This window comes from Salvelinus fontinalis, chromosome 11 (assembly GCF_029448725.1).
Source record: "Salvelinus fontinalis isolate EN_2023a chromosome 11, ASM2944872v1, whole genome shotgun sequence".
Lineage (NCBI taxonomy): Eukaryota > Metazoa > Chordata > Actinopteri > Salmoniformes > Salmonidae > Salvelinus > Salvelinus fontinalis.
The window spans coordinates 26252534-26267515 of record NC_074675.1 but is presented as its reverse complement, the minus strand read 5'-3'; the positions used below and the strand labels follow the sequence as shown (position 1 = coordinate 26267515).

Here is a 14982-nt window from a genome sequence, read left to right as displayed (position 1 = left end):
AGAGAAAATGTTGGTGGTGTTAAAGCTAATTACCTACAATTCTACACGTTTTGCCATGGGCCAAAGAGCAAAATTACCAGTTTTGTAGCTAATCTGATGCTATTCAACATATTTTGCCATGATTCTGAGAGATGTTTTCATTTTTAAATCTAATTAAAGCTCAAATATAGGTGTGTTGACTGTGATAACAGCCCTGGATTATGAGCTGTCTTGTTTGCTAAATGAACAAACAAAGTAGGCAGTGGTGTGTGTGTGTGTGTGTGTGTGTGTGTGTGTGTGTGTGTGTGTGTGTGTGTGTGTGTGTGTGTGTGTGTGTGTGTGTGTGTGTGTGTGTGTGTGTGTGTGTGTGTGTGTGTGTGTGTGTGTGTGTGTGTGTGTGTGTGTGTGTATAGCCATAGAAGCACAGTGACATATGCCTCTATGTGGTAATAATGGAGGTGTGGCTTTCAGTGAGTTATTTTTTACCTCGCATCCCATGAGAGTGAATGTCATTCCCGTTAATCTGAATGTCATTCCCGTTAATCTGAATGTCATTCCCGTTAATCTGAATGTCATTCCCGTTCAGCTGAATGTCATTCCAGTTCAGCTGAATGTCATTCTCATACACTGCTTGCTATGAATTCTATCTGATGGTGTTTGCATGTTTAGGTGACAAGTAGAGAGCATAAAATATATTTTTTAAATTGTTGCTCAATCTGATTGGGTGCTACACCCAGCTGATTGGTTAAGTAGAGACAGGACTAGAGATGATGCGCTCACACATCTGTATTAGGCCTACTTGTATTGTTTGAAGGCACAAAGAACACACGGGAGAAAGTTCTGGTCAAAAGTATAGCCTGGGCCTCCCGGGTGGCGCAGTGGTCTAGAGCACTGCACCGCAGTGCTATGCTGCGCCACCAGAGTCTGGGTTCGCGCCCAGGCTCTGTCGCAGCCGGCCGCGACCGGGAGGTCCGTGGGGCGACGCACAATTGGCTTAGCGTCGTCCGGGTTAGGGAGGGTTTGGCCGGTAGGGATATCCTTGTCTCATCGCGCTCCAGCGACTCCTGTGGCGGGCCGGGCGCAGTGCGTGCTAACCGAGGGGGCGGGTGCACGGTGTTTCCTCCGACACATTGGTGCGGCTGGCTTCCGGGTTGGAGGCGCGCTGTGTTAAGAAGCAGTGCGGCTAGGTTGGGTTGTGCTTCGGAGGACGCATGACTTTCGACCTTCGTCTCTCCCGAGCCCGCACGGGAGTTGTAGCGATGAGACAAGATAGTAATTACTAGCGATTGGATACCACGAAAAATTGGGGAGAAAAGGGGATAAAAATTTTAAAAATAAAAATAAAATAAAAAAGTATAGCCTTGTCTTTCAAAAAAGGTCACTGACCAAAACGACAACAATAAAAACGTGAGTGACTATAATCGTGTATGGGTGGGAATAATCTTTATAACACTTAATTTGACAGGTTATTTATGGCATGGTAGTGACGGTTTCATTATTATTATTGTGAGCTGACCTTATTGTGAGCTGACCACATACACCGCAAGGAGAGCCTGGCGGTGTATGTGTTAATAACGATTGCCCCAGCAGGACTGATCGGGGAGGATCTCCTTTTTTTAATGGAACATGTTGCCAAGGTATTACTACATACTGTAGTCTCTTCGCTAGTGTTCAGAAAGTTGAGGAGTCCGTCCTCCTACCAACATGCTACAGTCCAGTCCCTTCATTATTTAATTGTTGAGACTTTGGGATTGTTCCTCATACATACAGAGCAGAGCTGTTCAAAGCTCCTGGTGTGGCCTGTCAGTAAATGAGGAGAGAGCATCCCAGAATGAGCTCTTTAGCTCACTGTCTCTGCATGTACATAACACGCATGCACATACGACAGAGCACAGACACACACGGCAGAACACACACACGCTCGAATGCTTGTACACAACCACACACACACACACTCTGTCAGCTACAGGCTATATCCGGCAGCGTGCCAAGTTGGCTCAAACAAAGTGCTATTGTTTCCTCAGTGTAGCTCAGTGTTCTGTGAGGACCAATTTTTCAGCATGTGTTTCTTCTGTGTACCAGCGGGGAGACAAGTGTTCTGTGCTGGAAAAACACTTTCCCTCACTGTTTTACATTACCAGGCCCACTAGTTAAAATGCGTTATAGTTAGAGCTCTGGGTGGAAAGAGAGCAGAACAAGCCATTGTGCTTACCTGGTGATTTCTCTATGGAGATATATACTGGTCCACAAGAAAATTTGGGATTTTTCTACCACTTTACACTTGTTTTGTGGAAGATGTACTGAGTCGGACACTTCTTCCTCCTATGACACAGAATATAATATATGCTATTTAGCAGGTGCTTTTATCCAAAGCAACTTAGTCATACGTGCGTTCATTTTCATATGGGTGGCCACAGTGGGAATCGACTCACGGTCTTGGTGTTGCAAGCACCATGCTCTACCAACTGAGCAGCACAGGACCACTTCCTGTTATATTGGTTCCGGTTCATCGAGCAGAAAGACACTGATTTGTGTCTGTTTGGTGGTAAATGTATGATAATTAATGGGCATAATTTGCTATTGTACACATCTTGAATATTGAATAGCATTTTAGCATCTATTCAAACGTTGACCTTTTTAGTTTGGATGTCAAATCAAGGCAAACTAAATGCCAGTGATGTTGGGGGAAACATAAGTCACCTCATGCTCATTAGCAGAGGGCAAGAGGTTTGTCATCGAACAACAACAGAAGCAGCTCAAGCTACCATTAATATGACAGTACTGAGCTATCGTCTCCTCATATTCATTAGTCTATTTATTTGCTATTAATGAGGCTTGTGTGTGTGTGTGCGTGTGCTTCATGCACATTGAAGTCCTCATTTTATATTCATATTTGACGATATCACGTCTCCCCCCAGCCTTGAAGACATGAGCCAATTATCCAAGTCTTCTGAGTAGAGTTTGATCCTGTACTGTGATGTCCAAATAGACACTAAATGTGTTGTTTGCCAAGTGATTTTTGTTTCTTACACTTCTCCAACGTTTCCCCTCTCATTGACTCACTTGTGACGCCGTTCTACATGCACTTGTTTGTCACCTTTTCACTCCTCTGTCATTTTCCCATACCTCTGTCTTCTTCCTATCCTCCTCTCCTAAAACGTGCATTCTTTCTCCTGGTCGTTTGTCGTGTGTGTGTTTTGTCGTGTGTGTGTCTGTCTTAATTGTACACAACCAGCCCTAAAAGACTTGAGTAGGCCTTCCTAATGTTTGTTATGGGGTTGCCTTGGTTCACACGGCAGACGTTATTTTCTCTTATTTCTGGCTCTTCTGCTTAACACGCCCTCTATTTTCGTTATATCTCTTTTAAAAGATGTACTTTCATACCTTTTTATTTATCTCCTTTCCTCCTGAATGATTTAGTGCATTTTACCTCTGTTTTAACTAACGTCACTCTCAGCAATTTAGGAATACAACTTTGTGAGGAACTCAGACAGCTGTAGATTAAGTCAAGTAAAATCATAAGCTCGTTATTGTGTTTGATATTGTTACATCAAAGCAGATTGGACCTTTGTCATCAAACAGACACACACACACACACACACACACAAACTTACAGGAAAGCAAATGTCAGAGTGTACATAACCCACCAACATGTGTCTGAATGTTCTCACCCATCCTCTTATCAGCGATTGGTTTGTTTGACAAATACACAACGAGTGTGTGTGTGTAAATGTCCACTCCGTGGTAAAAGCTATGGACAGTGGGTAATGGTTCAGGCCAACAGGTGTCTGTAGGAAGGACCCAATGAAGTGGAAAGCAGAGGGTTGTCATTTGCATCGCTGCCTCAGTCTCTCTGACAGGTGATGTTACCTGGAAGCTGCTGTAGCTGGATCTACTCCCAGAACACACACAGACACACCCGCATATACACACACACACACACACAGTTACAGGAAAGCAAATGTCAGAGTGTGCCTAACCCACCAACATACAGGTAATTGCCAAAATATAGGAAACACCAATATAATGTTTCTTAAAAGGGCTTTGGGCCACCACAGCCAAACAGCTTCAATGCACCGTGGCATATATTCTACAAACGACTGGAACTCTATTGGAAGGATTCTACACCGCTCTTCCACAAGAAATTACATAATTTGGTGTTTTGTTGATGGTGGTGGAAAACGCTGTCTCAGTCGCCGCTCCAGAACCTCCCATAACTGTTCAATTGGGTTGAGATCTGGTGACTGAGACGGCCGTGGCACATGGTTTACATCGTTTTCATGCTCATCAAACCATTCAGTGACCACTCGTGCCCTGTGAATGAAGGCATTGTCATTCTATGGGGACATAGTCATAGTAGGCAAAATAATGGGCAACTGGGCCTGCCCAGCATTTTTATAGATGACCCTAAAACAGACATATGCCCAGTCATGAACCCCATTCAGGACAGACAGACACCTACTCCATGGACAGACATCTACCCCAGACAGACATATGCCCAGTCATGGCATACCTATATGTCATAGGCGTTGTTTGATATTGTTACCTCAAAGATGTGTCATACAACTGAGACACACACGCACACAGACACACTTACAGGAAAGCAAACGTCAGATGGTACATAACCCACCAGCATGTGTGTAAACCATCTCACCCATCCTCTTATCAGCGATTTGGTTTGTTTGAACAATTTCTTGTCATACCGTGTGAGTAAGTGTGTTAGTGTGTGTGTGTGTGTGAGTGAGTGTGTGACTGTGTGAGTTTGTGACTGTGTGACTCTGTGTGTGTAAATGTCCCTTCAGTGGTAAAAGCTAACAGGGCGTATGGACAGTGGGTAATGGTTCAGGCCAACAGGTGTCTGTAGGAAGGAAGTGCAAAGCGGAGGGTTGTCATTCGCGTCGATGCCTCAGTCTCTCTGACAGGGGAAGTTACCTGGAAGCTGCAGTAGCTGGAACTACTCCCAGAAGTGCCTTAAACCACTCACCTCAAATCCTCTGGGAAAAGAGAAGACATCACTAGAGATGACTTACATTCAATTTTTGATTCCAGCAGAGGTAAATGAAAGGGGAATGTTTCTGAGGTTGAGTCAGTCGTCGTCATTGGTATGCATTCTGTATAATGAATTCCTTATTCAAAGAAAAGCTGTGTGTGTGTGTGAACGTATGTGTCTGGTTACAATGTTGATGGCTAGGCCCCCTGTTGCTCACATCACTGCTCCTGTAAGCTGCTTTCACTCAAATACCAGTCAAACAGTAAACCAGTCAAACAGAAGAGACCCCCCCCCCCCCCCCCCCCCAGCCCATCACCACAACACATACATACACACACACACACGCGTGCACACCAAAAAACAAACATTAAACCTGCCTGTAATGTTTTAGAAAGAACAAAACCACAAACATTGAAACATGCCTCTCTCCGAAACAAAATAGAGACACAGCATGCAAAGCCCTCTTCTCCATGGTTGCCTACCTTCCTCTAGAGAAATGCATCTAATCTTGTAACCACCAGAATAAGCCTTTCTCACTCCTGTGAATGTGAATATGCCTGCACATATGGCCTGCTATCCTCCTCACTTATAATGAGAAATGGTTGTTTTCTGTGTGATGATGTACCTTTTTGGATGTCTTCCCTGAGTGTGTGGGATCCAGTTCACACCAACCTTGTACTAGCAGCAGGCCCAGCCATAGAGATATATATTTTAATACTGCGGACCCAGGCCATCTGTAAAGAGGCAGGCTCTGCCGGCTGAATATGTAACACTGTGAGTGAATTTAACTGACCTTGGCTACGTTCATATGTTCAGAATTATTTTTATTTTACCGGGACGTCTCTTGAAATGAGAAATGCAGAAACCATGACAGCAGCCTTACGGTCAGGGCATCACTGTCATGTCAAAGAATAGGCCTAGCAGTGAAGGAAGCCAAGAACCTAGCCAGGTGTTTGTGTTCCTCAGCACTGTGAATATTACATTCCCTGCCTGGTTTAATGAGGTTATCTGACATGGTGTCTATAAGGATGCAGCTTCCTGCCTGACGACAACAATACAGTAATGGTCTGTGAAGGGTGGTTTCTTCCCCTGTACTGTATGGCTGTGTCTCAAATCAAACTTTGTCACATGCGATGAATACAAGTGTAGACCTTATCGTGAAATGCTTACTTACAAGCCCTTAGCCAACAGTGCAGTTCAAGAGAGTTAAGAAAATATTTACCAAATAAACAAAAGTAAAAAGTAACACAATAAAATAACAATAACGAGGCTATATACAGGGGGTACCAGTACCGAGTCAATGTGCGGGGGTGCAGGTTAGTCGAGGTCATTTGTACATGTAGGTAGGGGTGAAATGACTGCATAGATAATAAACAGTGAGTAGCAGCAGTGTACAAACCAAATGGGGGGGGGTTTAATGTAAATACCAAAAATGGCACCCTACTCCCTACATAGATCACTACTTTTGACCAGGACCCGTAGTGCACTATGTAGAAAATAAGGTGCCATTTGGGAGGCAGCCCGTGTATGCTGCCACATGCTCATTAAGACTGAGTGGGGCTATTTTTAGACTGCTCCTCTCACCTCCCCGTCGACAGAGAAGGTCTCACTACTCGTGTGTGTGTGTGTGTGTGTGTGTGTGTGTGTGTGTGTGTGTGTGTGTGTGTGTGTGTGTGTGTGTGTGTGTGTGTGTGTGTGTCCAATCAAGCCAAACCAATTAGCCTGATTTTTGTCTTGCCGAAAGAAAAAAATCCCCCCCCGGCACCTGATACACTGGGAACAAAAGGTGTTTGTGTTTTACAATGGGGCGAGGCAACGTGAAAACATCTCACACTGGCACTGAGCTGCCACAGAGCCCCAACAGGGCATATACTGTGTGTTTTTATTTATTTATATATATATACAGTGGGGAGAACAAGTATTTGATACACTGACAATTTTGCAGGTTTTCCTACTTACAAAGCATGTAGAGGTCTGTAATTTTTATCATAGGTACACTTCAACTGTGAGAGAAGGAATCTAAAACAAAAATCCAGAAAATCACATTGTATGATTTTTAATTAATTAATTTGCATTTTATTGCATGACATAAGTATTTGATACATCAGAAAAGCAGAACTGAATATTTGGTACAGAAACCTTAGTTTGCAATTACAGAGATCATACGTTTCCTGTAGTTCTTGACCAGGTTTGCACACACTGCAGCAGGGATTTTGGCCCACTCCTCCATACAGACCTTCTCCAGATCCTTCAGGTTTCGGGGCTGTCGCTGGGCAATACGGACTTTCGGCTCCCTCCAAAGATTTTCTATTGGGTTCAGGTCTGGAGACTGGCTAGGCCACTCCAGGACCTTGAGATGCTTCTTACGGAGCCACTCCTTAGTTGCCCTGGCTGTGTGTTTCGGGTCGTTGTCATGCTGGAAGACCCAGCCACGACCCATCTTCAATGCTCTTACTGAGGGAAGGAGGTTGTTGGTCAAGATCTCGCGATACATGGCCCCATCCATCCTCCCTTCAATACGGTGCAGTCGTCCTGTCCCCTTTGCAGAAAAGCATCCCCAAAGAATGATGTTTCCACCTCCATGCTTCACGGTTGGGATGGTGTTCTTGGGGTTGTACTCATCCTTCTATTCCTCCAAACACGGCGAGTGGAGTTTAGAGCAAAAAGCTCTATTTTTGTCTCATCAGACCACATGACCTTCTCCCATTCCTCCTCTGGATCATCCAGATGGTCATTGGCAAACTTCAGACGGGCCTGGACATGCGCTGGCTTGAGCAGGGGGACCTTGCGTGCGCTGCAGGATTTTAATCCATGACGGCGTAGTGTGTTACTAATGGTTTTCTTTGAGACTGTGGTCCCAGCTCTCTTCAGGTCATTGACCAGGTCCTGCCGTGTAGTTCTGGGCTGATCCCTCACATTCCTCATGATCATTGATGCCCCACGAGGTGAGATCTTGCATGGAGCCCCAGACCGAGGGTGATTGACCGTCATCTTGAACTTCTTCCATTTTCTAATAATTGTGCCAACAGTTGTTGCCTTCTCACCAAGCTGCTTGGCTATTGTCCTGTAGCCCATCCCAGCCTTGTACAGGTCTACAATTTATCCCTGATGTCCTTACACAGCTCTCTGGTCTTGGCCATTGTGGAGAGGTTGGAGTCTGTTTGATTGAGTGTGTGGACAGGTGTCTTTTATACAGGTAACGAGTTCAAACAGGTGCAGTTAATACAGGTAATGAGTGGAGAACAGGAGGGCTTCTTAAAGAAAAACTAACAGGTCTGTGAGAGCCGGAATTCTTACTGGTTGGTAGGTGATCAAATACTTATGTCATGCAATAAAATGCAAATTAATTACTTAAAAATCATACAATGTGATTTTCTGGATTTTTGTTTTAGATTCCGTCTCTCACAGTTGAAGTGTACCTATGATAAAAATGACAGACCTCTACATGCTTTGTAAGTAGGAAAACCTGCAAAATCGGCAGTGTATCAAATACTTGTTCTCCCCACTGTATATACAGTGGGGAGAACAAGTATTTGATACACTGCCGATTTTGCAGGTTTTCCTACTTACAAAGCATGTAGAGGTCTGTAATTTTTTTATCATAGGTACACTTCAACTGTGAGTGACAAAATCTAAAACAAAAATCCAGAAAATCACATTGTATGATTTTTAAGTAATTCATTTGCATTTTATTGCATGACATAAGTATTTGATACATCAGAAAAGCAGAACTTAATATTTGGTACAGCAACCTTTGTTTGCAATTACAGAGATCACACGTTTCCTGTAGTTCTTGACCAGGTTTGCACACACTGCAGCAGGGATTATGGACCACTCCTCCATACAGACCTTCTCCAGATCCTTCAGGTTTCGAGGCTGTCGCTGGGCAACACGGACTTTCAGCTCCCTCCAAAGATTTTCTATTGGGTTCAGGTCTGGAGACTGGCTAGGCCACTCCAGGACCTTGAGATGCTTCTTACGGAGCCACTCCTTAGTTGCCCTGGCTGTGTGTTTCGGGTCGTTGTCATGCTGGAAGACCCAGCCACGACCCATCTTCAATGCTCTTACTGAGGGAAGGAGGTTGTTGGCCAAGATCTCGCGATGCATGGCCCTATCCATCCTCCCCTCAATACGGTGCAGTCGTCCTGTCCCCTTTGCAGAAAAGCATCCCCAAAGAATGATGTTTCCACCTCCATGCGTCACGGTTGGGATGGTGTTCTTGGGGTTGTACTCATCCTTCTTCTTCCTCCAAACACGGCGAGTGGAGTTTAGACCAAAAAGCTCTATTTTTGTCTTATCAAACCACATGACCTTATCCCATTCCTCCTCTGGATCATCCAGATGGTCATTGGCAAACTTCAGACGGGCCTAGACATGCGCTGGCTTGAGCAGGGGGACCTTGCGTGCGCTGCAGGATTTTAATCCATGACGGCGTAGTGTGTTACTAATGGTTTTCTTTGAGACTGTTGTCCCAGCTCTCTTCAGGTCATTGACCAGGTCCTGCCGTGTAGTTCTGGGCTGATCCCTCACCTTCCTCATGATCATTGATGCCCCACGAGGTGAGATCTTGCATGGAGCCCCAGACCGAGGGTGATTGACCGTCATCTTGAACTTCTTCCATTTTCTAATAATTGAGCCAACAGTTGTTGCCTTCTCACCAAGCTGCTTGCCTTTTGTCCTGTAGCCCATCAAAGCCTTGTGCAGGTCTACAATTTTATCCCTGATGTCCTTACACAGCTCTCTGGTCTTGGCCATTGTGGAGAGGTTGGAGTCTGTTTGATTGAGTGTGTGGACAGGTGTCTTTTATACAGGTAACGAGTTCAAACAGGTGCAGTTAATACAGGTAATGAGTGGAGAACAGGAGGGCTTCTTAAAGAAAAACTAACAGGTCTGTGAGAGCCGGAATTATTACTGGTTGGTAGGTGATCAAATACTTATGTCATGCAATAAAATGCTAGTTAATTACTTAAAAATCATACAATGTGATTTTCTGGATTTTTGTTTTAGATTACGTCTCTCACAGTTGAAGTGTACCTATGATAAAAATTACAGACCTCTACATGCTTTGTAAGTAGGAAAACCTGCAAAATCGTCAGTGTGTCAAATACTTGTTCTCCCCACTGTATGTGTGTGTACAGTTGAAGTCAGAAGTTTACATACACTTAGGTTGGAGTCATTAACTCGTTTTTCAACCACTCCACAAATGTCTTGTTAACTTATGGATGGGGGGCAGTATTGAGTAGCTTGGATGAATAAGGTGCCCAGAGTAAACTGCCTGCTACTCAGGCCCAGAAGCTAAGATATGCATATTATTAGTAGATTTGGATAGAAAACACGCTGAAGTTTCTAAAACTGTTTGAATGATGTCTGTGAGTATAACAGAACTCATATGGCAGGCAAAAACATGAGAAAAAATCCAACCAGGAAGTGGGAAATCTGAGGTATGCGGCCGTGAGAGCGAGCTTCGTTCCTTTTCATTTCTAAAGACAAAAGAATTGTCTGGTTGAAAAATTATTGAAGATTTATGTTAAAAACATCCTTAAGATTGATTCTATACATCGTTTGACATGTTTCTACGAACTGTAATGTAACTTTTTTGATTTTTCGTCTGGACTGTGCTGCCATCCTGTTAGAAGGTAACAGATTATTTTATTACAATGGTTAAGATGGATTTTCATTGTGTTCCATGGTGTTATTCGCCCCCTAGTGGAGCTTTATGGTACTTATAAAGACTACGCAAACAGGAAGTAGAAAATTAGTTCTGCACGCATAGAAGCAGCTAAAAACAACGCTACGGTGCAGGTCTTTCAGTGTAGTTATTTCTTGTCACGCTTCAGCCTCAGAAAATATTTGTTTGTAAGTTTGATTCAAGCATTTAGCTAGTGATGATAATCTTGTTGTTGATAGAGTTGCTTACTCATCAATGTTGGTTGGTTGCATTTACTCACACAAATTGCAATGCCTTTCATGTATGCCGTCAGCTGTATTACTTTGCTCACGCGTCATGCAAACGAATTGTAAAATATAAAATACTGTAGTTTTGTTACTGTTTCTAGTGTAATATGCTTTGTTATTCTACATAGATGGTTGTACATTATTAGACTAATGAAAGGAGTTAGCCAATTACCATATGAGTAACAATTAGCTATATGGTTTGGCATCATGCCAGATGCATGGTACCTTAGCACGTGCTTTGTATTTATGCAACTTCAACTTCATGTATAATGTACAGCTACAGTATGTCGGTGTGAATTGAATACTAAAGTATATTATTTTCTGTATTTTGCAGTTTTACAACATAAACGTTTTCAATATGTTCATTCAAGAAAAGTCACGCCTTGGGAGTTTTATTGAAGACTTAGTAGTTAGCTATCTGTCTAGTTTTGCATGGGAACTCAACTCAATGGCAGAATATGGACTAAGTGCCTGCGCCTCGTGAATTTGGATTTGTGAACTAAACGCGCGAACAAAAAGGAGGTATTTGGACATAAATGATGGACTTTATTGAACAAAACAAACATTTATTGTGGAACTGGGATTCCTGGGAGTGCATTCCGATGAAGATCATCAAAGGTAAGTGATTATTTATAATAATATTTCTGACTACTGTTGACTCCACAACATGGTGGGTATCTGTATGGCTTGTTTTGGTGCCTGAGCGCTGTACTCAGATAATTGCATGGTGTGCTTTTTCCGTAAAGCTTTTTTGAAATCTGACACAGCGGTTGCATTAAGGAGAAGTACAATTACTTCAAAATCATACAATGTGATTTTCAGGATTTTTGTTTTGGATTCCGTCTCTCACAGTTGAAGTGTACCTATGATAAAAAATGACAGACCTCTACATGCTTTGTAAGTAGGAAAACCTGCAAAATTGGCAGTGTATCAAATACTTGTTCTCCCCACTGTATGTCTTTAACAAACTATCATTTTGGCAAGTCGGTTAGGATCTACTTTGTGCATGACACAAGTCATTTTTCCAACAATCGTTACAGACAGATTATTTTACTTTAAATTCAGTGTATCACACTTCCTTTGTGTCAGAAGTTTACGTACACTAAGTTGACTGTGCCTTTAAACAGCTTGGAAAATTCCAGAAAATGATGTCATGGCTTTAGAAGCTTCTGATAGGCTAATTGACATCATTTGAGTCAATTGCAGGTGTACCTGTGGATGTATTTCAAGGCTTACCTTCAAACTCAGTGCCTCTTTGCTTGACATCATGGGAAAATCTAAAGAAATCAGCCAAGACCTCAGAAAAACAATTGTAGACCTCCACAAGTCTGGTTCATCATTGGGAGCAATTTCCAAACGCCTAAAGGTACCACGTTCATCTGTACAAACAATAGTACGCATGTATAAACACCATGGGACCACACAGCTGTCATACCGCTCAGGAAGGAGACGCATTCTGTCTCCTAGAGATGAACGTACTTTGGTGCAAAAAGTGCAACTTAATCCCAGGACCTTGTCAAGATGCTGGAGGAAACAGGTACAAAATTATCTATATCCACAGTAAAATGAGTCCTATATCGACATAACCTGAAAGGCGGCTCAGCAAGGAAGATGCCACTGCTCCAAAACCGCCATAAAAAAGCCAGACTACGGTTTTCAACTGCACATGGGGACAAATATTGTACTTTTTGGAGAAATGTCCTCTGGTCTGATGAAACAAAAATAGAACTGTTTGGCCATAATGACCATCGTTATGTTTGGATGAAAAAGGGGGAGGCTTGCTAGCCAAAGAACACCATCCCAACCGTGAAGCACGGGGGTGGCAGCATCATGTTGTGGGGGTGCTTTACTGCAGGAGGGACTGGTGCACTTCACTTCAAAATAGATGGCATCATGAGGATGGAAATTATGTGGTTATATTGAGGCAACCTCTCAGACTTATAAAGCTTGGTCGCAAATGGACAATGACCCCAAGCATACTTCCAAAGTTGTGGCAAAATGGCTTAAGGACAACAAAGTCAAGGTATTGGAGTGGCCATCACAAAGCCCTGACCTCAATCCTATAGAAAATTTGTGGGCAGAACTGAAAAAGCGTGTGTGAGCAAGGAGGCCTACAAAACCTGACTCAGTTACACCAGCTCTGTCAGGAGGAATGGGCCAAAATTCACCCAACTAATTGTGGGAAGCTTGTGGAAGGCTACCCAAAACATTTGACCCAAGTTCAACAATTTAAAGGCAATGCTACCAAATACTAATTGAGTGTATGTAAACTTCTGACCCACTGGGAATGTGATGAAAGAAATAAAAGCTGAAATAAATAATTCTCTCTACTATTATTCTGACATTTCACATTCTTAAAATAATGTGGTGATCCTAACTGACCTAAGACAGGGAATTTTTTACTAGGATTAAATGTCAAGAATTGTGAAAAACTGAGTTTAAATGTATTTGGCTAAGGTGTATGTAAACTTCCAACTTCAACTGTAATATATATATATATATATATATATATATATATATAGTGCTGTGAAAAAGTATTTGCCCCCTTCCTGATTTTTTTCTTCACATTTGTCACACTTAAATGTTTCAGATCATCAAACAAATTTTAATATTACACAAAGATAACCCAAGTAAACACAAAATGCAGTTAAGTGATCATTTTATTTATTAAGGGAAAAAAGCTATCCGAACCTTCATGGCCCTATGTGAAAAGGTAATTGCCCCCTAAACCTAATAACTGGTTGTGCCACCCTCAGCAGCAACAACTGCAATCAAGCGTTTGCGATAACTGGCAATGAGTCTTTCACATCGCTGTGGAGGAATTTTGGCCCACTCTTCTTTACAGAATTGTTTTAATTCAGCCACATTGGAGGGTTTTTGAGCATGAACCGCCTTTTTAAGGTCACGCCACAGCATCTCATTCGGATTGGTTGAGGAGGAATAATGGTCTGTAGCTGTTTTTCATGGTTCGGGCTAGTCCCCTTAGTTCCAGTGACGGGAAATCTTAACGCAACAGCATACAATGACATTCTAGACGTTTCTGCGCTTCCAACTTCCAATCGTTTGGAGAAGGCCCTTTCCTGTTTCAGCATGACAATGCCCCCATGCACAAAGGGAGGTCCATACAGAAATGGTTTGTTGAGATCGGTGTGGAATAACTTGACTGGCCTTCACAGAGCCCTGTATATATATATACACACACACACACCTACCCACCTGACCCGGACGGACGCTGCAGAGCTCAAGCTCGCAAAGAACTGATCAAATATCGTCCCTCATCAGTAAGTGTATTTCTGTGTGTGTGTCATGCATAGACGCGTCCTTTTTATCCACAGCAAACTTTTTGGCATTAGAAGTACTGCGTCATGGCTTTGGACATGATAACAGCATGGTTTACTCAACACCTGTGTCACCCCATGGACCGATCCATGGACTGCAGACATGAGACATATAGTGTCACGTCTTCCAGACGGCAGGGGTCGAGGCTCCATGACAGGGTCTTGACATTATCACATCCACCAGCTGACACCTAACTGTGCCGTGAGCTCTGGCGCTGGCTTCCTGATTATGACCCAGCTGAAGCTGACTTTAGGGGCAGTTTCCAAAATGGCCTTGAGTTAAGAATGGAGAGAGTTGAAACTGTGTTTCCAAGAACTCGTTAGGCCGGAGAAATGAGATGGAGAGGGAGGGAGCTAGAAGACTGGGGTCTGACCTCAATCTCTGTTTCATGTGTGCAACAGCAAGGAGAGAGGGGAGGGAAAGATGGGGAGGGTGTGAGCGGTTTCTGGACGATGGTGAACAAAGCTCCGATTAGTACTGAGCGCTGGTTCCTTAATAAGAGCTGCTATCAGACCCTACTAGTAATTACTCACACACAACCATGCACACACATTCACACTGAGAAATGTCAGAGTACTTGCGTATCCTGATCTGTTTCCGTTAGCTGAGGAGAATTGTTGAATATGACCCATTTTTAGACCAGCCCCTCCCTTGCGTATAGTGACGTCAATCATCTGAGCTTGGAGGTGTGTGTGTGTGTGTGTGTGTGTGTGTGTGTG

General features: G+C 43.2%; 1 protein-coding gene across 1 annotated transcript in view; it reads left to right on the top strand.

Moving 5' to 3' along the window:
• Positions 1 to 14982, top strand: part of cog5 (component of oligomeric golgi complex 5) — a 91009-nt gene that overhangs the window by 54980 nt on the left and 21047 nt on the right. The window lies entirely within an intron of this gene.